At 45.3% G+C, this 27,570-nt stretch overlaps 1 long non-coding RNA gene across 1 annotated transcript in view; it reads right to left on the reverse strand.

Moving 5' to 3' along the window:
- Positions 1 to 9,541: 9,541 nt before the first annotated feature.
- LOC105511372 overlaps positions 9,542 to 27,570 on the reverse strand; it is a 138,846-nt gene continuing 120,817 nt past the window's right edge. Inside the window, exon 2 of the long non-coding RNA XR_001001713.1 lies at positions 9,542 to 10,130. This is a non-coding gene — a long non-coding RNA (uncharacterized LOC105511372). The remainder of the gene's footprint in view (positions 10,131 to 27,570) is intronic.

The raw sequence follows: 27,570 nt of genomic DNA on the forward strand, positions 1-27,570 counted from the left end.
TTCATCCTTTTTCCTGAAGGGAGATCTGGGTGCTGCACTGCAGTGGCCTTGTGTGGCCTGAGATGGAGGTGCACACCCGGTGCCGTGTTGAGAGGTGCTGCTCCCTGCCCTCATACTACGCGGTCTCCCCCAAACATCTGGAGCACGCGCCGGGCTTCTGAGACACAGCTCCCCAGTGCTTGGGCCAACCAAAGACACACATTCCTCCAACACACCAACGTCCCATGTTCCCAAACATTTGATCCTGGTGAAAATTCAAGAGTAGGATGGGACCAGTTCTGCTGCCTTCCAAAGTGCACAGACCCGTCCTAGCTCTAGTTCATGGCCAGATCTCCATGTGAGCACAGGGCCAGGTTAACGCCTCCCGCAAGGAGCTCTCTGTTTTCACATCCAGACACTGTACCGACATCAGATTGAACTATTGGCAGAAAGATGACCACAGTCACCAAAAACGATGGGCCATCTTTCGGGGTAATCTCGCTTCTGTTATTGTTTACCATGTAATGCCCTACAAGAAGCCATCGATTTATGTGGAAGAAACTGTGAGACACCCTCATATACAAGGTGTGTGAAGGGTAGGCTCTGTCTCTCCTTCAGCAATACTGGTGGAGCCTGTTCTGATCTGCCCACCACGGGGCCAGAAAACCAGCAGGAGACCAAATGAATCACAGACGTGACCTCTATCCTCAGAAGCTCTGCCTGGCAGAGTAGAAGAGCAAGACCTTCCCACAAAACAACATGATTACATGATCAGATGGCTTGAAACCGGCAACAACAACAAAGCTTTGAGATTTCAGAGAAGTGGGAAAGAATCCACGCTGTGATGATGAGAAAGGATCTTACAGAGGGGGCAGGTCTTGGAGTGCCCTGGAAACCTGGGAAGAACCTCAGTGGTGGCAGGAGCAGGGGGAAGAGGTGGGAGGAATCGGTGATCATGACATCATCTCATGCAGGGAGACAGCAGAAGTGAGGCCCAGAAAGGAGACACTGAGGGGACGCATGGGGGGCTGGAGACTCCTCCAGCTCCAGGGAGAGCTCCAGCCAGGAAATCACATGGGTAGGTTCCCCGTGCGGCCTGCACCATGTTCCTCTCGTTCCCACATGGCTGACACCCGGAGAGCCATCGGACCATAAACACAGGCCTGACAGGAAGACACAAATATTCGTCAGGTTTGCGTAAGACTTTCCATAATTAAGAATCAGTGGCTCCTGGCTTCAGCTTGGGATTTGAAATGGAAATCACTGCAATCTGAGAATAAAAGGTTTCTGTGAGACCTACAAGAGGAAGACCAAGGCCCTCAGGATTCAGGTGTCACCTAGGGGAAGAGGGGAGATTGGGGGAAAGGAGCGAGCTGGCTCAAAGGACAGAGGAAAGACCGAGAGGTGCAGAGGACAGAGGAGGACAAGAAGACAAATGCCACAGCCCTTCCAAGGAGGAGCCTTTTCTAACGCTGCTGCTGAGTGGCTGTTCTCACCTTCCCTCGCAGCATCCCATCACGTGCTTTCTGTGTGTCATTCTGTTAGGATGTGACCAGAGATACACAGGTCACAGCAGACCCCTTTCCTCGTCCTGTAGCCAGATGAAGGCAGTTCACAGTAGACTGCAGTTGTATTTGCAGTGGAAACTTCCTTCAGAGCCCAGTCTCACCCGTCCACCTGCCACTCAGCCCCAACCCATCCCCGCCACATCCATAGCCAAAGAGCATCTCAGACGTAACGCATCCACCTCAAGCCCTCTGGTGCTCCTGTCCCCAGGTGCTCTTTCCACATCCCTCACAGCAGAGGAAATACCTTCCTGTCTGTTGTTCAGGCCAAAAACACTGGGCCCCTCCCAGGTGTTTCCCTTTCTCTCAACCCAACGTTTAACCAAGCAGCAACGCCTGTGCCCCACCTCCCACCATCCCAGGACACCACCGCCACTCAGCATCTCTGCTCCCACCTGGATGACTCCTCCTGCCCTAGCCCTTGGCCCTACAATCTTGTCCCAAAGAGAAGCCAGTTTATAAAAAAACAAACAAACCAACAAACAACAACAACAAAAAACACAAAATAAGCATCAGTGAGGATGTGGAGATACCCAACCCCTTATGCACAGCTGGCAGGAATATAAAACAGTGCAACACTGTGGCAAAGCATGTGACAATCCTTCAAAACGTCACACGGAGTCACCACAGTACCCAGCACTTCCACTTCTGGGTGTGCATCCAAGGAAGGGAAAGCCAGGACTCAAACACGTCTGTGGCAACGTTATTGTCAACAGACAAAAGGCGGATGCCACTTAAGTGTCCATCAACAGATGAAGGAACAAACCAGATGTGGTCCATCTAGACAGGGGAATATTCTTCAGCCTTAGAAAGGAAGGAAATCCTGGCGCACACCACAGTGGGTATGAACCCTGAAGACACGATGCTCAGTGAAGGAAGTCAGTCACCAAATGACACACACTGTCTGATCCACTCGTATGCAGTCCCCTGAGTCATCAAATTCACAGACACAGAAAGTGGAACGGTGGGTGCCAGGGGCTGGCAGGAGGATTGGGAGTGAGTAATTTGATGGGGACAGAGTTTCAGTTTGGGAAGATGAGAACGTTCTAGAGATGATGGTGGTGATGGTTGCACAACAGTGTGAATGTACTTGATGCTGCTGCACAATTACAATGGTAAATTTTACATAGTGCATATTTTACAACAATAAAAAAAGAGACAGAGAAGCCAGAGCATGATTTTCAAGCTCAGATCAGTCCGGTCTCTGCTGGGCATGACCCTCAGGGCTCCTTCTCACCACGGTTCTGTGCTCACGACACTGCCCATTGGCCTGGGCCAAGGGCACGTTCTGCTCCCTCTGTCCCTGCCACGTGGGCCTCTCCCCATAGCACCTGCAGCCACCCGGCAGGCACATCTCCCCAGAGCCAGGGGATGCCCACGCTCCTGCAGCCTCTGCCTAGCGAGGCCCAGGCCACCCTCGGCCCCCACCCCTGGCCCCCACCCCACCCAGCATGCCCTGCCTCGGTTTCTCTCCACAGCACTCATGGCTGGCTGACTTAATGGGCATGGAACTTACTCACTTACTTACTATCTGTCTCCTCAAATGAGAACGTGATTTCTATTAAAGCTCAGATTTGATCTCTGTATGTTTAACATTTCCCAAACACCCAAACAGTGCCTGGCACACAGCAGGTGCTCTGTGTCCACCTCTTGTACCTGCTGAGTGAGCGAGTGAATGAATCAGGCCTACATCCAGCTTGATTATGAAAGGAGAGGAGCCTTTCCTCTGAAATATTAGGTTTTTCTAAAACTCAAAATCTGTGTATGCGGATTGTTTCCCTTCATGTCCAGGTAATGTTGTTAAAAAGAAATCCACATGATGTGTGTATCAAGCAGAGGAAAACATAATTAGCTAAGCATAAAATGGCTTTTATAACTACACAGCACCTATTTACCCTGTTTATGATAAATTACGTGGTCACAATTTCTAGATTAGAAGCACATTAGTGAATACATATGTGTGTATATGTGTGTGTATTAAAGAGTCTTTAACAAATTTAACATTAAAACATAGTTGTAAAAGTTAGTGGGAAAAACACCTTCACTCTACATTTTACTTGCAGGTTATTTTTGTAATAAAACGTCCAACTGTGGTTGCTACACTGGATTTCCCAAGGCTTCAAAAAGCTGAACTGAAGGACTACATATTTGAAACTCTGCACATGTTTGAAAACCCCTCTTGAAAATGCCGATAATATTCAAACAAATAGCTGGATGTTTGGGAAGAGAATGGCATTCTTTACTCCGAGCATTTTCTCCTAAACCTCAGCTGTCAACACCGGCTAAGACCCCACCTATCAGATACCGCGGCTGTACCTGACTTCCCCTCACCCACCAGCCACTTAAAATACTTTGCTTCCTTTTAATCAGAATAAGCTCCGCTGATCTCCCTTCAAACCGAGATTGTTGTTTTTACAGTGTTAACAGTCTGAACCGGAGCATAACGATCGGCTGTCTCAGGCGTTTCACGGCCCGGGACAGGCGGCTCTCTTCTTACAGATTACAGGGAACTCACACAATTAAACAGCATAAACATAGATGGGGCTATCCCATCAACAACAGGGGACATACCTACAGCTTCAGGGAGCACAGTGTGCTGCAAAAAATGACAGAGGAGCGGGGCCTTTCTGCTCAGAAGTGAATTGTTTCTGGATGTTAATCAGAGAAGTGGGCAGGTGCGGAAAGACCAGTATTTTGTTTTCTCATGCATTGTTCTAAATTGATGAAAAATACAGTATCAGCTCACTACCTCTGAGGAGCAGAGGTAAATATCTGAGTGACCAAAATAAATCTGTAAACAGAGAAAATGAGGACGGTTACCCTGACGTGACGGTTCGCGATCGATCGGGATTCATTAAGCCGCTAGCAAATGGTTTCTGTGCAGTAAACTAGAAGAAACCCAAGAAGCTTTTGTTCCAGTCCTCTCCTAAAATCATTTCCCTCAAATTATTTCTAAAAGGATCAGAGCTCCTATTACCTGCATGATCTGATTATGTAATAACATAAGGACAGTCACTCTCAGTGACACCGTGGCCGAGAGAGCTGAAGGAGAAGAGGGAGGAGCCTCCGTTCCTCCTGCAGTGACCCCGGGACTAACGGGTCAGTCACCGTTCACTGTCCAGCTGCCACCCACGACTTGGTGGATGGAGCTTCCACATCACTTCCTGGGAGGAAACTTTCTCTTTGGTTAAGGGAGTGGTTCCCTCATTTTCAGTCCACCTGAAATGTTTTTCTTGAGGGGAGATGTGGGGCCTAGAATACTATTTAAAGAATACTGGAATTTCAGGAATAAGTGGTCATTTGCTCTTTGTGCCACCCTCCAACCTTTGGGGACTCTGCTAGGTCCCCCAGCTTTGCCTAGTCCCCTCGGCCTGGCCCACACCTCCGCGCCTACCCTTTCTCCATCAGGTCGCCTGTACTATGGGAGTGGTGAGAACAAGACTTAGCATGAAATGAAATCTTTTGTTCATTCTCTAGCACAATCGCATCTATACTGATTCAGTACAAAAGTAGCAAAAGAAAGTTCTAACTTAATTAGGAAAACCATTAGCCATGTACTACATTGCCCTGATAAGGTTCTAGGCAGAAAGACTGAGATTCGCAGCATTAATGCTTCTCCTATTTCATACTGGTGCAGCCAACCTCCACAGGCACAGTATCTTGTGCTCCAAGCTGCGTCCTGGCAGCTGACTTGTTAGTACAAGGCTTTGACTGTCGTTTCCCATTGAAATGAGAGGTTTTCAAGATTTCTGTCACATCATTAATAACTTCATTCAAAGATCACACATCTTTACTTCAAATAAAGCATTCAACCACGTCGTCAACATGTTGTTGACCCCACTTACAAACAGCCTGGGACAGTTCGGCAGAAGTATGAGTGATTGCTTGTCACGTCTCTATTTTCAAAGTACTTTCTATATGTTGCTAATTATCTTCCCACAGCTGCACAAAGAAGGCGTAGAAAAAAGATGCATCCATGTCTTGGAAATAATTTCATAAAATACATGGATATAAGTATATGCCCAAGAGACACATACTTTTTGCATATTAAATTCTAAAACAAAATGATTAGCTCTAACCTTTCATACAATAGCCCTTAAATGAGAGATTCTATACTATTATCCCAAGGCGATTATTTCATATCTAAAGGTTAAATTATTTGGTTTTCTTATTTAAATTTATAAAAAAACTGAACATTGATCTGATTGGTTCTGTCAAGTGGTTCAAACTGAAGCTCCAACACCCTCTCCACCTTCAGAGAGCAGGATGCAGCTTATGGTACTGGGAAAGTTTCCATTCTTTGTATAGTCTTTAGCTATGTTAAACTATCACTAAAAATTTACTAAGCAGGCCATGCGTGGTGGCTCACGCCTGTAATCCCAGCACTTTGGGAGGCCAAGGCAGGTGGATCACCTGAGGTCAGGAGCTTGAAACCACCCTGGCCAAATGGTGAAACTCCATCTCTACTAAAAATACAAAAATTACCCGGGCATGGTGGCATACACCTGTAATTCCAACTACTCCAGAGGCTAAGGCAGGAGAATTTCTTGAACCTGGGAGGCAGAGGTTGCAGTGAGCCAGGATCGTGCCACGGCACCCCAGCCTGGGCAACAAGAGCAAAACTCCATCTCAAAAAAAAAAAATTTTACTAAGCAGCTCTTACGGACCTAGCATTTGACCCAGCCATCCTATTATTAAACTCAGAAAAGTCTTCCTTTTCAGCACACTGTTAATGACAGACTGTGAATCACCCACGATATTTGTTCCGTCCTATCAATTGACTTGTAAGCATCATTTTAAAAATGATAAAAATCTTGAACCAACGGACAGGGTTTAGCAGAGCTGGTAAGAACAATAGTGGCCCCACCAACATGTGGGGCAAAGAGCAGGCAAAATACACAGAAGGGAAAAAGCAAAAATAAACTGAAATATGAAATCAACAGTAACACCCATCTACAACTTCCTCTTGCTTCTCCATCCTGTATTACCTGGAAAGCCCTTCCGGAGTTTCCCATTTTTTTAGCCTCCTTTCAATGTTTTAGTTTCAGAGTTTTCTGAGTTTTATAAAAAGTATTTAATCTCAGAAGAAAAAAATGCCACTGAATACATACATTTAGATTTGCCAAACGTTGTAATCTGCTTCTATTTATCTTGATGTTCTTGGGAAGAGACTGAATGAGATCATTTTAAAACTTTACCAGTAAAAATATAAACGTGATTCAATTAGACTTTTGTTCCTGAATGTGGGTTATCTTGGAATTCATTTACCTGTATTTTCTTAACTTTGTGGGGGCAGAGGGTATGGAGAGAGAGAAAGAAAAATGTGACAACCTTGAAATTCAAAGTTCTGTTTATCTCGAGAACGAAACGTCAGAGTTCTTTCAATGTCCAGAAATTATTTCAGTGTTCTAAAAAAAAATTACCGGAAGTACAGAAAGCTCATCCTTGTAAAAATTATTATATCTTTAGTTTGCTTCCTGCAAAAAGGTCAGAGGGCCTAGATCCAATTAATGGTAAAAATCCACTTCAGTCCACGACATAATTTAGTAGTGACTACATTTTATTATTCCTCCAGTCTGTTGGAGACAAAAGCTACTCCGGTGCTGTGTTATCTAAACCCATTTATAAAGGGACTCATTATATGGTCTAAATCCCTACAAATAAAACCAAAAAAATTTCTACAGGTTCTCTTACAGTGGAATTTTGTTGTAACAAATAAACTGTTAAAACCACATTCCTGATCTACAAGACAAAGAGAGGCAATAGACGAATCCCTGGGTTCCTACGGTAAATGAGTAATTAAAATGAAACACTTTGTACCCAGGAGAACAAGAGGGCACCATGCAAATGTTTCTCCTTCTCTGGGATCTGAGGGCAGCTCTATGTGTGTCTTTGCTGTTGGTAACCGAGGAGCTGAAGTGAGTTTTCCTGGCTGGAATGGTTGGAATTCTTAAAGTGGCGAGAGGCAAAGTCAGGCTAGCAGAGTAGAAAAATCACAAAACTCAGCAACAATAGATCAGCTCTAAGGCCCTTCCAGCTTACAAAGTAAACTGCTATACAGAGCTTCTAAGAACGAGGTGTTCTCTGATTAAGAGGAAGCATTTTAGCCAAGGATCATCTAACACCAACTGTTCACTGAGCTGCAGGGGCACTGCACTCTGTGAAATTTCTCTGCAGTGGTTTCTGTGTAATGACGTTTTACCTGAACTGTAGGTCCCAACAAGACACCGGGGCAAAGCCCAAATGACTGGCAGGTGTGCTGTGCCAGGAGGGTGGCGCCGCAAGGACGTCTGGGTCCTGACAGTAATGGTCATCACGGCATGCACATGACAGCTTCTCATGCACAGGCCCTGGATGGGATGGTCCCCACAAAAGGCTTCTCAGGGTTCTTTCTGTGCTCTCAGCCTTGAACTCAATACCACTAATGTGGCCCAACAGAAAAACCACTCCCCAGCCCGCAGTTCAGCAGACTAACGGGGATGGCTGGGGCTGGGGCCCGCCCAGTCGCTCCATCCGGGTCAAGAGAACCCCCGCCTCCACGAGACCCGCTCAGCTCCCCTCAATCATGGCTACCCTCCAGTGGGCTCCAGGGCCCTCAGACATCCTCCCTCATCTCCCAAAACTTGCCGCTCCAGCCATCCTGTCCAGTTTCTATAGTTTGGATGTCTGTCCCCACCAAACCTCACAGTGAAATGCCATCTCCAGTGTTGGAGGTGGGGCCTGGTTGGGGTTGGCTGGATCACAGGCGTGGTTTCTCATGAGTGGTTTAGCACCGTCCCCGGTGCTGTTCTCCTGATAGTGAGGGAGCTCTCACGAGATCTGGTTGTCTAAAAGTATGTGGCAGCTCCCCGCTCTCCTGCTCCCACCAGGTAAGACCTGGCTGCTTCCCCTTCACCTTCCGCCATGACTGTAAGTTTCCTGAGGCCTCCCCAGAAGCCCAGCAGATGCCAGCACTATGCTTCCTGTACAGCCCGCAGAGCCATGAGCCAATTAAACCTCTTTTCTTTCTAAATTACCCAACCTCAGGTATTTCTTTATAGCAGTGTGGGAACATCCTAACTTGCCACACTCACTGTGCACTCATTGCCTTGGACGGCTTGGCCTAGTCTCCATCTTTATCCTGTTTTCTATGGTTCTCCGCATGGAGTTGACAGTAAGCAAGACTCCAGGACACTGGAATCACAGACTGAAATCCTTCCTTCTGAGGGCTGCAGGATCATGTAGTTGAGATGGAGAACAGTTCAGCAAGATGTTCCTTTGAGACTCACTGCTAACACCAGAACTAAGTTGTTGAGGACAGAGCCAGGCAGCGAGAATACAAGGAATGTCTGGAACCCACAGCAGTGCCTCTCTGGGCCTCCCCTGCACGCTGAGGAAGACACCAACGCAAGCACCAGCAGCAGAAGTGAGCAAATTCCTTCGCAGCACGGGGCCCTTCCTTTCTTCTCTCCTTTGTCTCTGCCGTTTGCTGAGAAAAAGCCTCCTCGGCAATCACTCATTGCTTCCCAGCCCACAGAGCAAGGACACGCCACTTGGCTCTCTCCTTTAGAAGCTTTAAAACATCCCACATCCTAAAAGGCCTGAGAAGAAGGAAAAAGCAGAAAAAAAGCTGAAAGCTGACGTGGGATCCCAGTTCCAGGAGCCGCTCTCGCACTGCCAGGCCGGGATATGGTATGAGCCTCTTTTCATCTGATTTGTCTTTTGTTCCAGGACCTGGCCTATTAAGTGCTTGTGAATGAAGAGAACTGATATTCACTAAATTCCTACTATGTGCTGAGGAGTACTCCACGTTCTTTCATAGCTCATCTTTACCAGTGGAAGTGAAGGGATGAGGTCGCCCAAGGTCAGGAAGCTTGCAGGTGGCACAGCTTGGCAAGGTTTGTAAGTGTGGGGATTGTAGTAGACGACCTAGCCCGGTACAAGCTTAGAACACACTTCATCAATACTCATCGAATGATTGAGTCAATAATGGCCAAATAATAGAACAAAGGACTTAGTTCTGTTCCCATACTGGGAGAAACATGGGCCTTTATTCCAACTCAATAGGGAAGGGGTAGGATTGACTTGAGACTTTGTGATGGTGAAGACGTGGCCTCTACATGAGCAGAGTTAACATGCAGGTACACTGACATAATACTCCCCCATCGTGGAGACCATTACCACACATGCCTTATTCTTGAGGATTTTAAACCTTCGGAAAGACAAACCCATGGAGACATTACATGTTCATTCACGTCCCTGCCCTGTTTCCAAAGGATCATCATGTTCTGCAGATTCTACTTCCAAAATGTCTTTGAACCTGGCCCACCCTGGGCCCTCCCTTCCTCTGATTCCACTGGTCAAAGCCTCTCACAAATGAACTCATCTCTCCTCACTTACTACTGACCACGATATCCCCATTGCCCGGCACAATGCCTGACACACAGTAGGTGCTCATTAAACATCTTTGGATGAGTGATTGAGGGAACGAAGCCATCTCCTGGTCCTAAGTGCTTTGCCTGTCATTCCATCCTCCTTGCTGCTGTGGAGTCTTCTTTCTAAAGCACTCATCTGTCTTGAGAACGGAGGGCTGAGAAATATTTTTCTCTGAGAAAGAAAAGACACTTCTTAATCTCAAAATATATGTTCAGCAAGAGGAATATTTTTACAAAAATAAAGGATAAGCTGAAAGAATGTGAGCAGAAGCTGTAATTTCAGCAGTGGCATTTACCCCGTTTGTTTGAAGCATTGGCAGTGTATATTACCCTGCATTAGCCGCAAGGATAAACAGTGTTTTCAGATTCAAATATGTCAATTACAACATTCCTGGATATCGGAGGTCTTTTCCTGTTCCATTTCTTACACTGTTTCTCTCAGAGCTCAAATCAAACCTCCAAAAACTGTTTGTTGTCGTTGTTGCTGTTGTTCATTGTGAGCTCAGCATGGCTAATCTTAATTTTACTACTCTTGTGAAAACAACCAAAACCAAATTTGCCTTGATAAGAAATATTCATCATACAAAAATGTCATATGTTTTTATTATCTGTTCACATAAAAATAATACTGGTAAGGTTAGAGGTAAAAAAGTAAACGTAAATCTTAAACATAGTTTCTGAACTGCCTTGTCACTGAGAGTTAAAAATCCTCTAGCAACCTAACCCTCAGCATCTGACATTATTTTTTGTGACTATTCCTCTAGTGAAGTAAGTGTAAGTTACTCCTACTAAATCACTTTTCTATAGGTTAAAGGGAAGCACAACAGAAAAACGGTAAGGCAGGTGGTGCAGACGTCCAGATCTTGCCCAGGACAGCCTAAGCAGAAAGCTGTTTCCCTCACCTCTCTCCAAAGTCAAGAATTGAGAAGGAAGATGGCCTTCCAACTCCAACCACTGATGAGAATAAATTCCGGAAAAACATATTAAACATAGCCTTTGACCCTTCTGTCCACAGCTGGAAACATTACACAAATTTTAGTGAGCCCAGAATGCCAGCAGCCATAATTCCCAAATTCATTTTTAAAATAATGAACTGATCCAGGCGAAGGACCTGCGGCTTGGCGCCATCTGGTGTCTGTGTGGAGAAAGAACGTTCCATCGAGGCTGCAGTGCTGAGTCTCTTTGTTAGTCCAAGTGGGGAACGCTTTTTAAAAACACAACCGTTGTCTTTCATCACAGTAAATCCTAAAGTGCTACTCTAACAACAAACGCAGTCTGAAAATAAACTTGAAAATTATTTATAGTTTTTCCAGCGATGATCTTATTTTGAGAGGGAATACGTTAAGTTCTGCTGATACCAACCCTGGGCTCTTACAACATAGTGACTTCTACTACTAACTCTTTCTACGTGCATATGTTTTCTTAAATGATAAAAGCATTTTCCACGGGGGGATGGCAGTGAACTTTCTTTGTCATTGAAATGTACAGCACAAATAAGAACTTTTTCAAACACCGTTCCTAAGGCAACAAGATGCTGCTTCCTAAAAGATACATTTAAGGGCCTAAATCTAAAGTTGATTTGAAAATTGGAAAAAAAAAATTGAAAATGTTGATTATCCAAAATAATTAGGGAAATAAAACTGCAAATATCTTAGAGTAGAATAATTTTACTTCCCAAAATATGGGCCTCATTTCCTAGTTGTTTCTGCCTGCAAAGGAACAGAACTAAAAAGGCTGAAGCTCAGGGTCACCCAGGCTTCCTCCGCCCTGGTTGGATACATTCATCTGCATGCTCAGAACCACGCTGACACCCATGAATGGAGATGAGTCACTGCGTTTACTAAGTTGTGGTTAAACACAGAAGGGTTTACTTCGCTTGTTTCATCCTTGCTTCTAATTTCTTCTTGACTTCAGGTCATCGTACAAACAGCCACCGAGTTAACTCTTCCCCAAGCAGTAGTTGGCCCTGGGATGATGCTGACCCGCCATCTTGTTTCGTCAGCTTTCTCCATGGTTCACCCATATTCTTCCACACAAACCTAGTACTTCAGCCCGACTGTCACAGGAGGCGGCTTCCAAATACATCATAGGCCTTCTCACCTGGTTTTCTTCCTTTCTAGAATATTCTCTCCCTTCCTGTCTCATTACCTAATGCCTCCAGGCTCCCGTTCAAGTCCCACTGTTTTCCCTAAACACTTTCTGCAGGGGCTCCAAGTTGTGATCTCTCCACGTTCCTCAATGTGGGTAATAGACTCTACACGTTCATTTGGGAATTTCTGTACAGAGTTGATATTTTTATTTTTATTTTTGAATTACACATTAATTTTCCCAGCTGGACCATGAGATCATTCAAGTTAGGAGCTATTTTACAGGTTTGCACACTAAACATTTTACAGTGTCCAATGACGATAACTAATACTTATTGGCAGTTGTTACCTAATTGCTATGTTTTAAGTGGTTTATCTAAAAACTCTTTAGGTAGACCCTATTATTTCCTTCACTTTAAAGATGAGGAAACTGAGCAAAAAAGGTAAAGCCACTGAGCGGGAACATGACAGAGCCGGAATCCCACCCAGCTCTGCCTGCTCTGCAACCCACGTCTGCGCTGCCATGTGAACCTACACCTCAGCACAGGCTCACGGAGACGGCAATCAGTGACGGACAGCAGGCTTATGCGCGTTTAACAGAGAAGGCTGAGGACAGCCAATGCTAATCAACACGTCAGGTCCACCACAACCTCCAGCCACAGCCACGCAGCCACACAGCACACACTACTACCACTGTCCACACGCAATCCCTGCGGCTCACCACACACAGAGGGGCGCTGGCGTGAAGGAGGAAGCATGCCAGGGGTCTCAGCCTCACGTCACCCACTGACCAGGTGCTAACCTCAAATGACTGACGCCGCCTCTCTGACCCCCAGCTTTCTTGTTCCTATAATGGAGCTAATCATGCACCCTGTGCAGGGTGGCCATGAGGGTTACAGGAAACCCATACAAGGAATGTCAGAAGCAATATCCCCAAGGCAGCTGGTCACCGGCAGTTATCTGTTAGTCTGCACAGCAGGTATGGCATCGCCCTTGAGCTACAAACCCACCATAGACTGCAGCCCCGTCTGCAGGGTGGATGGCCCGCAGGTTCATCCCCACCACTCCCCATGCTCCTGCCACACTGAGCTCTGTCTCTTGACACCCTTAAAGCTGCTTACTGCCCCAGGAATAACCTCATTCCTTCAGGACATGGCCTGGCCCATTTCCCTTGCTTCCCACGTGCAACGTGCCTTTCTGGAATGCCTGTCCACTCAGCAGATTCCTACTTATCTGGATGACTCAGCCCAAAGCCAGCTCCTGCCAGGAGCGTCCCCAAGTCCCTAAACAGGGCCAGCCCCGTCCCCCCCACCCCGCCCTCCGCCATGCTCAGGCAGCTCCTTCCTCCATTTTGATCTTAGTTCATGCCTGATGAACCTCATTGATGTGTCCTGAGTCCTGGGCTGCAGGGTCTTGAGGGCAGAGTCCGCATGCTTGCCTGGTACAAGGTGCTCAGTAAACACTGATGGAATGAATGCACAAATGCACAAACAGATGAGAGAGAAGGTAAGAAAACAACGAGAAGAGACAGAGACCAAGAGAGCATGAGAAGGGAAGAAGGAAGAACAGGAAGAGAAGGGACGCGGCCTAGGACCTGAAGACAGCACGTGGGCACACTGGCATCCCCCCAACTTATAGGGTCCACATGGGCGACACTCATGCTTTGTGTCCTCAGGGACCCATCAATGCCCTACTCAGGCAGAGGAGAATCCCAAAGCCCACCTTTCTTCTCCAAAAGAAACCACTCTGTATCCACCCCTCATGGTGCCAGATTCCTCTAGAGGAGGTGGGAAAAGTGGCTAATCAGTTTGAATCCAACATGGCTTTGAGAGCACCAAAAATCCACACCAGGTTTTTCTCTCTGCAAAGCCCTCTGTCCCCTCCAAGCAACCCACTTACAACTTCCCCAGGGAGTGAGTTATGGGGCCAAAGTCAACCCACTTCTATCTCCAACCCCTGCCCACAGCACGTCCCTGCATGGGGAAAAGCACAGACAACAGGAGGGTTTAGCAGAGCTATTACACAAAGGGTTTCAGAAAATTATATTGAGAGGCTTTGCTGTCTTCAACCACCTATAAAGCCACCTCATTTTTAACTTTAGGGGGGCATCATCCATTTTTCTGTATAATTTTTAAAGCTTCATACAGCAGCAGGTTCATGATCAGGCAGCCTCTCTCAGGTCCCAAGAATACCGTGGGGAAGCGCACAGGGCTTCCAGCCCAGAATCCCTGTCTATAACCACAAGGGTTTGCTTTCCTTTGTGAAATGTATGTAACTCTCCTTCTCAAGAAACTTCAGCAGGGGAAAGCTCAAAGCTTTTCCTCTAAGGTCAGAAATAAGACAAGGATGTCCACGCTCACCACTTCTACTCAATGTAGTACTGGAAATCCTAGCCAAAGCAATTAGGCAAGAGAAAGAAAGAAAAGACATTCAAATTGTAAGGAAAGAAGTTAAATTATTGTTGTTTGCAGACAACATGATCATAACTATGGAAAACCCTAAAGACTCCATCAAAAAACTCTTAGAACTAATAAATGAATTCAGTAAAGTTGCAGGATATAAAATTTACATACAAACATCAGGACTCTTTTTATACACGAATGGGGAAATACTTGAAGAAGAAATCAAGAAAACAACATCATTTATAATTGCTACAAAAATAATAAAATAATTAGAGATAAATTTAACCAAGGAGGTGTAAGATCTCTACACTGAAAACTGTAAAACATTGATGAAAGACACTAAAAAGGAAATAAATGAAAAGATATTCATGTTCATGAATTGGAAGGATAAATATTGTTAAAATGTCCATATGACCCAAAGTGATGTACAGATTCAATATAATCCCCATCAAAACATCAATGACATTCTTCACAGAAATAGAAAAAAATATATAAAATTCATATGGAACCACAAAAGAACAGCCAAAGTTATCCTGAGCAAAAAGAGCAAAGCTGAAAGCATCACATTACCTGACTTCAAAATATACTACACTGCTATAGTAATCAAAAGAGCATGGTACCAGCATAAAAACAGACGCACAGACAAATAGAACAGAATAGAAAGCCTAGAAATAAATCTGTGCATTTATAGCCAGATGATATTTAACAAACATGCCAAGAACACCCAATGGAGAGAGGACAGTCTCTTCAAAAAATGACATTGGGAAAACTGGATAGCCACATGCAGAAGAATAAAACTAGATCCTTGTCTCCCACCATGTGAAAAACCTACTTAAAATGGATTAAAGATTTAACTGTAAGACCCAAAACTATGAAACTCCTAGAAGGAAACACGGGGGAAAACTCCATGGCATGGGCATGTGCAGTGATTTCTTGGATATGACCTCAAAGCACACGTAACAAAAGCGAACATAGACAAATCAGAATGCATCAAACTAAAAAGCTTCTGTACAGCAGAAGGAACAATCGACAGAGTGAAGAGACAACCTAAAGAATGGAAGAAAATAATTGCAAAACTGTGCATCTGATAAAGGGTTAATCCCCAAAATATATAAGGAATTCAAATAACCTAATAGTAAGAAAACAACCCAATTTTTAAAAATGGACAAAAGATCTGAACAGATATGTCTCAAAAGAAGACACGCAGATGGCCAAGAGGTCTATGAAAAAACCCTCAACATCACTAATCATCAGGGAAATGCAAATCAAAGCCACAATGAGCTATCACCTTGCACCTATTAGGAAGGCTACTATCAAAAAGAAGAAAGACAAGTGTTGGCAAGGATGTAGAGAATAGGGAATCCTCATATACTGTTGTTGGGAGTGTTAATTGCTATAGCCATTGTGGAAAACAGTATGGAGATTCCTCAAAATATTAAAAATAGAACCACCATATGATCCAGCAACCCTACTGCGGAGTATGGATCCAAAGGAAATGAAATGAGTGTGCTGAGCAGACATCTGCACTCCCGTGCACAGGCAGAACAGTTCATGACAACCAAGATTTAGAATCACCATAAGTGTCCATCAACAGATGAATGAATAAGGAATATGTGGTATAGATATAAAGTGGAATACTATTTAGCCATGAAAAGAATGAAATTTCATCATTTATGACAATCTAGATAAACTGGAGGGCATCATGTTAAGTGAAATAAGCCCCACGCAGAAAGACAAATACCACGTGGCCTCATTCACAGGTAGAATCTAACCAGCTGACGGCTTGGTTCGGGGAGGGGAGGATGGGAAGACGTTAGTCAAAGGATACATATTACAGTCAGACAGGAGGAACAAGCCCCAGAGACGTGTTGTGCAGCACGGTGACCATAGGTAGTGATGACACATTCTCAAAAAATGGTGAGAGTGAGAATTGTTCTCACCACAAAAATAATAACTAAGTGAGGTTAACTCACTTACCTTTGGATACATTTGTCCATTAGCGAGATTTCACTCTTCCATAATGTGTGTAACTTCAGAACATCAGCTGTGCACAGTAAATACAGATGGCTATCTGTCCACTAAAAACAGGAAAAAGAAACCCCCACAAATCCAAAGACTGAGCGGGTGCTGAGCTGCTTTTTCATCTTAGTTACGAGTCGACCTGGAAATCCATCTTTGGATCCCATGTTGTCCAAGCCTGAATTCTTGAGCAAATTCTTTTCTGTGAGGGACGAGCCAGGAGGACTGAGATGGAAGTGAGGATACAGGAGGTGACAAAGTGGTGTTTGATAGTGACGCTTCGGACGACGGCCTGAGAGATTCTCCAAAGGGCAGGGTGGGAAGGCTGTAATGGTCCTAAACTACCTTCTTCATGTCCCAGTAAAGAAACTGAAGCACAGGGAGTCCAGTGGCTCACCCAGGACCCCCCAGGTCAGGGCCTTGGACCAGCGCTTGGTAGCTCTGCCTCTGCTGACCCTGGAGGCAGTGATTTCAGGAGGTGAGGCACCCAGAGGTGCTGCCCACCCAGAGGCAGGCCTCCTGGGCCAGACGTTCCTGCTGCCTGAGGTCCATTCATCCCAGCCACCCTCCCCAGCTGCCGGTTCCCCTTGCCTTCCAATTCACACGCCAGCCTTGGGGCTGTGAGCCGAGCTCACCCTTGTGTCCTCCAGCACCCACCACATCCTCCCTGCCCGCTGTGGGCCTTGTCACCTTCGCCAGGCTGCCTCCACCTCCAGCCCCAGCTCTCTCAGAGGTGTCAGAGCCTGAGAGTCACCCCCAAGAGTAGCCCTCTCTGACACACCAGGCAGGCCAGACGACTGCCCCTGTGTTCCTACAGAGGCCTGCACCCCACGCCGGTCCACGGCTGACCTGTGTGCTGCACACTCACCGCCTTCCTTATCTGTGTGACTCGGTCGGAGGCCGTTCTCCTCACTAGGCGCCGGTCCATGGCTGGTCCACGGCTGACCTGTGTGCTGCACACTCACCCCCTTCCTTATCTGTGTGACTCCGGTCGGAGGCCGTTCTCCTCACTAGGCGCCGGTCCATGGCTGGTCCACGGCTGACCTGTGTGCTGCACACTCACCTCCTTCCTTATCTGTGTGACTCCGGTCGGAGGCTGTTCTCCTCACTAGGCGCTGGTCCGTGGCTGGTCCACGGCTGACCTGTGTGCTGCACACTCACCTCCTTCCTTATCTGTGTGACTCCGGTCGGAGGCCGTTCTCCTCACTAGGCTGTCAGTTCTACGAGAGCACGAACTGAGCCTATCTTGTTTTCGCGTCACTGTTGGGCCCACACAAATGTGTGCTGAATTGGGTCTCCTGAGCCGAGGGTGTGGATTAAACGACCCCCACAGACCCCTTCTAGCCAAAAGGTCTGCCATCTCAGGGGTGTGTATGTGTAGACAGAGAGACAAAGGGAAATCAATTTAAAGAGAGGGAGAGAAAAAAAAGCGCTGCATCTACAGTTCTTATTTATTTTCCATTCCAATTTTGTAGAATTCACACAAAAAAGATGCCCAATGTCATTACTCATTAGGAAAATGCAAACCAAAGCCACAATGAGATAGCACCTCACACCCACTAGGATGCTATAATCAAACACTGGGAAAGAAGTGTCGGTGAGGACGTGGAGAATGGGGGTCCTCACACAGTGCGGCAGGAATGCAGAGTGGTGCAGCTGCTAAGGAGAATAGCTTGTTCCCCACAGTGAAGCATGGAATTCCTGATCGGTGGTGTCGTTGGATATTCACTGGAATATAATACTCACCATCATGACTGCTACTGTTGCTTTACTGAATAGTTATGAAAAGGGGAAAAAGCAAAGCTTTATAAATTAAATCCATTATATCAACCCTTGAAGGAACACTGTAGTAAATTATTTTATAATTGTTCTATAATTCACCCTGTAATTTATTGATCTATAATTATTTTAGGAGAAGCAGACCTGTATCATTAGCACTGTAACGTCAGTTAACACTTCCCTTAAAGCAAAAGATGGAGCAATATTCCCCACATTAAGCAATAATGTGCAGCCCTTACTGACAGTGTTTTCAATGACGCTCTCTTGGGCAAGTCGAGGCATAATGGCTGGGCTAGTGAAACAAGAAAAAGAAAGAAGCGTGAAGAGAGAGAGAAGGAGATGAAGACAGAGGGAGGAAAGAAGGAGGAGACAGAGAAGGGGGAGGCTGGGGTGGGGATAGTTACCTTAAACACCTATTACGCCACTGAAGCGTGTGGCCAAACACTCATCTCTTTCAATGTCACAATGATGAGTGGGTAAGAGTGTGCGTGCGTGTGTGTGTGTATGTGAGTGTGTTTAGATGGCTAGGGGATGCAATTCTGAAAGTTGCCAGAGACAGAGAATTGCTCACAAGGGAATCCCGAACCCAAGTAACAGCCAACAAACTCTGTTCCAGGACACATGAGGCTCTAAGAAGGGTGAAGACTTGAGTTGCACCTTACCCAGTTCACTTTCCAGCAAGTGCTTCTTCCAGATAAGGGTGTCACAAGCTACTGCAGAATCCCTAGGGGAAAAGATATTCTAAGACATAGAAACAGAATCTGCAGGGTGACTTAGAGATGTTCTTAGCGGGTAAAGAGCCTCTCAGGCTAGTTTCCCGTTGGAGACACTATCATTCAAAATATCTGACTGGTATTTATTTGGGAGTTCCAAAACTTCCTAAAGTAGGGAATGAAATAATGGTAGCAGATTTTTAAAATAAAAATGGGTTCTGTGCAGCTGATTAGTTACCGATGTTTAAATTGTGCAGACACACGCCAAGCATCCGAACTTTTGGAAAGGTAACACATCATCCTTGCTGATAGACTGCTCCATAAGACACTGTCACAAAAGCACCCTCAGAAATGAAACAGCGTGGGCCAGGGAAAATAGTAAATTCAACCTCACTCGATACATTTTCTAATCAGTCCCAGGAAACAAGAAGTTCTTTAGCCACTTAGAGTCAACAAATGCCATCCAACGTAAGCAATTTAAAATGCACAGTCCCCTCCAGACACCAAAACCTCTGCCTTGAATAAATCAACCTTTGCCGCCCCACCAAGACCTCTGTGGCCACCCGGCTCCTGCTGCAGCTCCATGGTTCACGACGCTCCTCCTCCAGCCAGCAGCTTAGGCGCCTGATGCCATCAGCCACCACCACGTCTTTCTTGTTGGGGGTCAAGGGGCTGGGGGAGGCAAGAGGGATCCAAGCGCAGGGGAGGTCTTACCCAATGACACCATCGTAACTCAGCTTTGGTCCTGCAGCCTGGCCAGTGGTTGATGCTGCCCTTTCTCCAGTGGGTCAGAGCCCATTGATGGGCTTGACACCTGCAAGGTGTCAAGACGCCTGGAGAGTCTATCCTCAGCAGTGGGCTGCAGCTCAGGTGAATTCACTCCTCTCCCAAACTTACTCCCTCCCTGAATGCCTCCAGAAATCTGAAGACCATCAACAGGTTCTCTGGAAAGAGTTAATAGGAAAACTTCTAGAGAAACGGATACAGAAAAAGACAGAAGATACAACTAAGGAATGTTAGTCATGAATAAAGAGACAGGATGCCAGGTATAATTCTTAAAATGATTTAATGCCAAAAGTGGGAACACGTGGACAAAGATGACTTTTTATAGTATAACTTAGAAGAACTCGAAAATAAACAGAATTCCTAAAGAATCTGTTTACTATTAAAGAAACCAAAGCCATAGTTAAGGGTTTTCCTAGAAGGAAAACACAAAGCAAGATAGTTTTTACAAGTGAGTCCTAACAAATTCTCAGGAACCAGGTTATTGCAATCTCATGCAATCTTATTCTTCTAGGGAATAAAAAGAGGACTATCTCCACCTTATTCCATGAGGGTAGTGTAAACTTCCTGTTGAATTGAGGCAAGACTAACCTTATTCATGAATATACATGCCAAAATCCTAAACAAAATATTAGTAAATCAACCCCAGCAGTGAATAAGAAAATACCTCATGCCATGGCCATGTTGGATTTATTTTAGAAATTCAAGAGTGTTTTGATATTTGAAAATTCATGAACTTCATTCACCATATCAAAAGATTAAAGAAGAGTAGGCCAGGCACGGTGGCTCATGCCTGTAATCCCAGCACTTTGGCAGGCCAAAGCGGGTGGATCACCTAAGGTCAGGAGTTCAAGACTAGCCTGGCCAACATGATGAAACCCTGTCTCTACTAAAAGTACAAAAATTATCCTGGCGTGGTAGCAGGTGCCTGTAATCCCAGCTACTTGGGAGGCTGAGGTGGGAGAATCGATTGAGCCTGGGAGGCGGAGGTTGCTGTGAGCTGGATCGTGCCACTGCTCTCCAGCCTAGGTGACAGAGTGAGACTCTGTCTCAAAATAGAAAAAGGAAAAGAAAAGAAAAGAAGGAAAGAAAGAGGAAGGGAGGAAGGGAGGAAGGAAGGAAAGGAAGGAAAGGAAAGAAAAGGAAAGGAAAGGAAAGGAAAGGAAAGGAAGGAAGGAAGGAAGGAAGGAAGGAAGGAAGGAAGGAAGGAAGGAAGGAAGGAAGGAAGGAAGGAAGAAAGAAAGACAAAAGAAAGAAAGAAAGAAAAAGAAAGGGAAAGAAAAGAAAGAAAGAGAGAGAGAAAGGAAGGAAGGAAGGAAGGAAGGATGGATGGATTACCTGGTTATCCCAATTGGAGAAAACACATTCATTTGATCTCATCAAATGTCATCCAAGCTAGGAATAGAAGGACACGTCTTCAGTCTGGCAGAGTGTGTATGAAACACTTCCCATGAACATCATTCTTCATGAGAAAACTCTGGAAGGAACATTCCCTCCAAATCAGGTCCAGGTCAGATTGGCCCAGTGACTGCTGTCAGCACCGCCCTGGACATCAGAGGTAGCACTATAAGGAAGCTGGAATGTGTTGAAGTCAGAGGCTTGGAAAGGAAGAAACAAAGCCAGTATCGACTCCAAAGATAGAACTGGCCATGGGGAAAATCCAGTCCACATGGGAAAAGACATTAGTCTCACTGGTCATCAGCCGAATGCAAACGGAGCACAGTGAGACCCACTCTACGTCTACTCTACAAGCAAAAGTTAAGAGTTCTGACAATACCAAAGTTTAGAGAGCATGTGGCCCAGTGGATCAGAGAGAGGAACTTGCAAACCTCTTTGGAAAGCAACTTGTTATCATGTTGTGAAGGTGAGGGTTTGCCTGGACACAACAATCCCACCTCAGGGTACATATCCCAGAGAAAGCCTCACGCCTGCACCTGAAGAAGCATTCAGTGTGTGAATAGCAGGAGAGTCCACAATAGTCAGAGAAACAACTCCCGTGTTCTCAGTTGGAGAATGGACAAATTGTGGCAGAGTCACACAAAGGAATGTTGTGCAGCTGCAAACGGATGGATAGCGGCTCTATGCAGTAAGAGCTAAATCTCACCATTATCCACATATTTCTAGAAGAGTAGCAGCAGGCAAAACAGCTGGGAGAAAATCGTCCAGCACAGGTGACAGATGCCGAGAGCAGAGACTCAGGTGTAGGCCAGAGGCGAGCAGATTGGAGAGGCGCTCAGGGGTCGTGTGAAGAGGGTACGGTAACCCACTCGCTATGGGAAGTACCATGCTGAGGCCTGGGTTTCAAGGGTTAGGTGATGCTGTTCTCTGACAGGAGAGACAGGAGGGGAGGGAGAAGGGGGTATGACATAGATCCCGGTAGGGTGGGGAGAGACACACCAAGAAGGGAGAGGGGAGACCCACAGGGAATGAGGGGAGACCACGCAGAGAGCAAGAAAGACACAGGGCAGGAGGCATACGTGCCAAGACCCCAAGGCAGGAGATGGTTTACTGTGTTCAGAAACATCCAGAATCCCAGAAGCCTGGAAAGACACAAGGTGCGGGAGGCAGCTGAGACAGGAATAGCCTGGGAGCAGCAAGCACCAGCAAATGTTAGCGATCGTCCTCTCTCAGCTTCTCAAATGCCTCAGTGTACCAGGTATCCCAGCTTCAGAAGCGTGGAGAGATTGCCGTTCAGTAATTCAAGAGTTTCTGCAATAACACAAATCATCATTTCTTAATTTATGTTGATGTCATCTTGGTTTTTTGGGGTTTGCTTTTTTTTCTTTTTGTGAGACAGAGTCTTGCTCTGTCACCCAGGCTGGAGTGCAGTGGTGTGATCGCTGCTCACTGCAACCTCCACCTCCAAGGTTCAAGCAATTCTCCTGCCTCAGCCTCCCGAGCAGCTGAGATTACAGGTATGTACCACCATGCCCAGCTAATTTTTGTATTTTTGATAGAGATGGGGTTTCACCACGTTGGCCAGGCTAGTCTCGAACTCCCGACCTCAGGTGATCCGCCTGCCTTGGCCTCCCAAAGTGCTGGGACTACGGGCATGAGCCACCATTCCCGGCCCTTGTTTCTGAATTTATTTCTACAGTACTGATATTTTTTTCCTCAGGCTATGTAAGTTACTTCTAAATCAGTATTCTGTCTCATTCAAGCTGCTTCTTTCAAGCCTAAAATTTCCAATTTATCAAATTTCTTTTCTAAACAAGGAGCGATAATGATGAGATAGAATGGCATGTTGATATAGTTATCCCAAAACCCAAAATTAGACTTTCATCTACAAAACAAACCCGCAAAATCCATTAGCATGCTACTCATTTTGCCATTTTCCTCTGGGTCGAGCCCATTTCAAAAAGAACCTTCATTACATAAAATCACAGAATACCTGTCCCACAACAAGAAAGAGATGGATCAGGTAATTGAAGTCCACGGGTAATCCAGAAACCTCATTTCAGTTCAATTTCAAACGCTTCTGTCATCAATACTTTATACCCACTCTCAGGTAACAAAATTGGTTGATTTATGAACTGGGACAAGTTCCTTGATCTCTCTAGGCCTCCGTATCCTCAGTCATCAAGTGGAGACGCTGACAGATGGTGCCTGCAAGACTCCAACCATCCCAGCACCCAAACCTCTCCTCCCGTCCACATAGGCTGGAGTGCTGGTGAAGAGACCTCAAAAATCGATCATCAATGGATTGGAAACAAAGACATTGAAACTTAGATCCAGAATTTACACGTTTTCAGCCTATAAAATATCATGCCTAAGAATAAGACAGTACCAGCCAAGAAAGTAGGATATTTGACTTTATTCTGTGCAAACCATAGATAAAAGGAGTGAGAAGCTAGAGAGGGCTGTAAGTGAGTGTCAGGAGATACTTATCTAGGAGATGACTCTGTGGTTGAAGAGAAAGAAGAGATAGAGGACAAGAAATAGAACCCAGGATATAGGATAGATACCCACATTTTCAAAGTGCAGCAAAAATGTTTAGAATGTCACCAACTTTAACTCCTTCATTTACCAAAGACTGTCAGCTTGGTTTAGTGGGTGATACTTTTTATAGTTAACTTGTTCTGAGTTTAATCACAACAAAGTGTAAGAAATTCTTTCTCTAAAATTCACATTACACCCAACTTTGCCAGAACACATAGCAACAAGAAGGTAGGGATCGACGTAGACCAGTGGTTCCACAATCTTGGCTGTAGACTGGAATCACCCAATCTTGTCTGCGGGTTTTTAACAGGCTACTGCCAGAGCCCCACAATAGGGAGTCTGATTTAATTGCACTGGGGTGAAACCTAGGCTTTGAAATTTAAAGAAAACTTCCAAATGATGCTTACATGTAGCCAAACTTGAGAATCACTGAAAGACAGGAAGCAGACGGAGGAAGGATGCATAACACGATGGCCCGCCCATGTCAATCAAACAAGGAAGGCGACACAGGCCGAGCCAACTCAAAACATCCCCTTCCTATCCCGCAGAGGTACAAAAGGAAAAGGGGCCTCAGTTCCACAGAGCACTCAGTTCCAGTCTGGTAACCAGGTCATGATCTGGCCATTTCCTTTCTTCAAGCAGGTTTTCCCACTGCAAAGGATCCAAATATCTTATATTATCAATCCATCCAAAATATATAGGTCTGATTGTCTGATAACTCTTTTAAATTTTCTTTTAACTGACTAAGGTATGTGAAACCTGTGCCTCACACTGGTCATTTTCCATCGCTAAACTATGCTGCAACAACCTTCCCCTATTGAGGCAGGGTCGAGTTCACTGGCTCCCAACCCACACGCGCGGGCAGTTGTTTCAGCCCCAGGTGGGATTCAAACCCCAGCTTTGATAATTATCAGCTATGTGCCCTGAGACAACTTCATGACCTGAGTGTTTTGCATGCAGATAAAATGAAGACCCTGCTATCTGCTGCACGGAGCTGGTGTCGCAGACCCCGCAGGCATTCTCCTACGGCTGCATATCCATCTGTGCCACATTTTGATGGGCTGGAGGGAAAGCCCAAACAACATCATCGATAGAATACAGAGGCTACAATACAGAGACGCTGTGATCATCTGATTAATTTCAACTGGCATTTTAAACTCAGGGTCTCTACTATGCTTATAGGAAGAAAAAGATTCATGAAATCAAAGTGCTCCTTTATCCAGAAAACTCATTCAGAAAGCCCAAAAGTGAGGCTCACGCCATTGGCCAGCCACCTGCCCTTCCAGCCCTAGCTGTGTGCAGACCCACACTCCGCAGAGGACACTGCTCCCACCCCTTCTACCCCGCACCCTGCTTCACTGAGTTGGGTGTCTTTGTGCCTCGAACCCTGAGATGCTGAGCGGGGAGAGTGAACGGGTGCTTTTACAAATATGCATTGATTTTGTAATCAGAGAAAATTAATAATACCTATTTTTAAAAGAAAAACCCAGTGATCTAGAGTATACTCATGCTCATCAAATCCTGATGGAAGAGCAGATGGGTCAAAACATCCCGGTGGAAAATTGGAAATAGGAAATTTAAACTTTTTCCCGCCAGGTGTGGTGGCTCACGGCTGTCATCTCAGCACTTTGGGAGGCAGAGGCAGGTGGATCACTTGAGGCCAGGAGTTCGAGACCAGCCTGGCCAACGTGGCAAAACCCCGTCTCTGCTAAAAATACAAAACTTAGCCAGACGTGGTGGCATGTGCCTGTAATCTCAGCTACTTGGGAGGCTAAGGCAGGAGAACTGCTTGAACCCGGGAAGCAGAGGTTACAGTAAGCCGAGATCACACCACTGCGCTCTAACCTGGTAGACAGGGCGTGACTCTGTCTCAAAAAAAGAAAATGAAATTTAAACTTTTTCCAAATAAGCATTTTGGTTAGACCTACCCTTTGACGCTGCAAATTCACATCTAAGAATCTGTTTTCAGGAGATAATTTACGATGTATGCAAAGATTGAGCCACAAGACTGCTTATCTCTGCATTCATTTTCATAGAAAAAATACAAACAACTTTGATATGCAACAATAGGGAATTGTTGGGAGAAATTATGATGTAGTCATGGAAGAAATAAGCACTGGGTATTAAAAATTACATCTGAATGCTCAAATAGTGCTCTTAATTCTCTTCTTAAAATTTCTGAATCTCCTGAAAATTTTCCATCGGCATGCAATGTTGTAGAAAAATAGTTTTTAACATAGAAAGATGCTAATAATATATTATTAAGCAACATTTACAAAACAGAATTTATAGTCTGTAAATTTACGTCAATAGATGTGCATGTGTACACACATATATTGATATGTTATAGTAATAATTAGGTGAAAGACAGAAGCCCAGAAGTTCATTTATTACCTCAGAATGTCAATGTATCTATCTCTTAATAGCTGAGTTGTGAGCAGATTTTATCACCTCTTATCTACTTATGTGTATTTTCTACCAAGAGTTCATGCCATTAATACTTAAGTACTAATTTTTTCAAATAATAAGAGTTATTTTAAGTAAGTGTTTATGGAATATTTCAGGTCTTGCTGCAAATATCATGAAAATGACTCTTCCTGAAGAGCAAAAGCTAACAGATGATACTAACAGAGAAACGCACAAGTGGCTGTAAACACCGGATGTGGTGCTGTGGGAGGAGCCAAGGGCCCAGGGAAGGAGATGGGACAGGGCAGGGTCCTGAGGAAGCATGGGCTCAGTGGGGAGCAAGCGGGCAAGGGGTCTTCCCATGAGAGAACAGCGCCTGTGCAGAGAAGCACCGTGGCTGGCCCCTGCATGAACACAGCCCCTCTCTGCTGCAGAATCCAGGAGGAGTCCACCCGAGCACCTCCCGACCTTCCCCACCACTTGGCCTCAGCCTCCCCTCAAGGTCTTCCCCGCCCCAGGCAGACAAGCCCCTACAGGCTGCCACACCACACCCTCTGCTTCTCTATGACACTAGCAACCATGTTTCACCTTCATTACTTGACTTGAGGTTCATGAGGGCAAGGGCTACCTAAGTTTTGTTTGCAGCTACACCCCTGCCACCTACAAGGGTGTCTGGCAACACAGTAGAGACTCAGCACGCATTCTTTGAATAAAAATGAATGATGTGCCTGTTAATTGTCCACTAGGCAAATCAACAAGGCTGTCACAAGAATAAAGCTTCACAGGATAACAGCTTGCAAAAGCTAACAGCTATGGGCTTTCTAGATTTAATTTACACACTATTTTTCACAGGCACCAAGGACTTCCGTGAGTGGCTCAGTTTTCTTATCTAGTTATATCTGGTTAACTGAAATCATGCATGGGCCATGAAAATATACAACAAGCCACTCTCTCTCTTGCAGTAGGTTGTCTGAAAGTGGGGCTCATAGGAAAAAGCAGAAATTCTTCCCTGACTCTTAAGTAACCTCCCTGCCATTTACTGCCGGGGCTTGAAATCCCAACGTGAATCATTTGTTTAAATTTAAGGCCTATGCTAAAATACAAATATATTTTCACAGAGGTGATTAGCAATATTACACCATACTCCACCATCAACATTTTTAACTAATGGATTCTCTTTCACTTACAGGCTCTACCCAAATAGGGTTTCAGATGACTTACAACAATATAGGCATAATACAGCCAAAATTAACTAACACTGAGAAAAAAAAGAAAGTCAGGAAGTAAAGACTGACCGTAGGGGTAAGGAAGGTCACTATGTCTGTCTACCTACATGGGTGGGTGGGTGGATGGATGGACAGATAGATGAGATAGATAGATAGATAGATAGATAGATAGATAGATAGATAGATAGATAGATAGATAGATAGATAGATAGAGGAGATGGATAGATGGATGGATGGATGGATGGATGGATGGATGGA

The sequence above is a fragment of the Colobus angolensis genome, unplaced genomic scaffold (genome assembly GCF_000951035.1).
Source record: "Colobus angolensis palliatus isolate OR3802 unplaced genomic scaffold, Cang.pa_1.0 Scaffold2, whole genome shotgun sequence".
In the NCBI taxonomy this organism is placed as follows: Eukaryota; Metazoa; Chordata; class Mammalia; order Primates; family Cercopithecidae; genus Colobus; species Colobus angolensis.